General features: G+C 50.4%; 1 non-coding gene across 1 annotated transcript, besides 3 other annotated features; it reads left to right on the top strand.

Moving 5' to 3' along the window:
- The first annotated feature begins 348 nt into the window (after nucleotides 1-348).
- Tc00.1047053403637.10 lies at nucleotides 349-460 on the top strand. The gene has a single exon (XR_008253964.1). It is a non-coding gene; the product is annotated as a spliced leader RNA (transcript).
- Nucleotides 461-485: a microsatellite.
- Nucleotides 486-500: 15 nt separating this feature from the next.
- Nucleotides 501-543: a microsatellite.
- Nucleotides 544-580: 37 nt separating this feature from the next.
- Nucleotides 581-603: a microsatellite.
- Between the last annotated feature and the right edge of the window lie 10 nt (nucleotides 604-613).

Raw genomic sequence — 613 nt, 5'->3', positions numbered from 1 at the left:
ATTTTCGCTTCATGGCTGCTATTGCCTGCATCTTTGTTTTGTTTTGTGTTTTCTCCGTCTCGTTCCTTTTATTCGCCTTTTCTCCGCGTATGCCGCGCTTCTTCCTGTGTTTTCCGGTGTTTTTGCCTTGCTCGCACACTCGGCTGCATTTGCTGTTCCACACTCGCCATGTGCGTCTTTTCCGCCCCCTGACGCCGTCCACGGCGCTATCCCGGGGCCGACGTCCCGGACCCTGACCCCTCCCCAGTGTGGCCTGGGAGGGGGGGGGGGGGTTTTTGTACACGGTCCCAAGTGCCGCGAAGGACCCCTCATCAAAATTGAAAACCGTTGTGGAACACAACTCCTTTCAACTAACGCTATTATTGATACAGTTTCTGTACTATATTGGTACGCGAAGCTTCCAACCCGCCTCTGGCGGTTATGTTTGGTCAATTTCTTTTGACCGGGGTCTACGGACCCCTTTTTTTTTTTTTTTTTTTTTTTTTGTGGGTCTGTCCGCCATATATACATATACCCCTATATATATATACCCATATATATATAGCCCCGTACCCCCTCGTGGGGGTGGCCCCCCCCCCCCAAAAAAAAAAAAAAAAAAAAAAAGGGGGGGCGC

The sequence above is a fragment of the Trypanosoma cruzi genome, assembly GCF_000209065.1.
Source record: "Trypanosoma cruzi strain CL Brener chromosome Unknown tcruzi_1047053403637, whole genome shotgun sequence".
In the NCBI taxonomy this organism is placed as follows: Eukaryota; Euglenozoa; class Kinetoplastea; order Trypanosomatida; family Trypanosomatidae; genus Trypanosoma; species Trypanosoma cruzi.
Note: the sequence above shows the minus strand (reverse complement) of the source record. Positions and strands in the feature narration are given on the sequence as shown.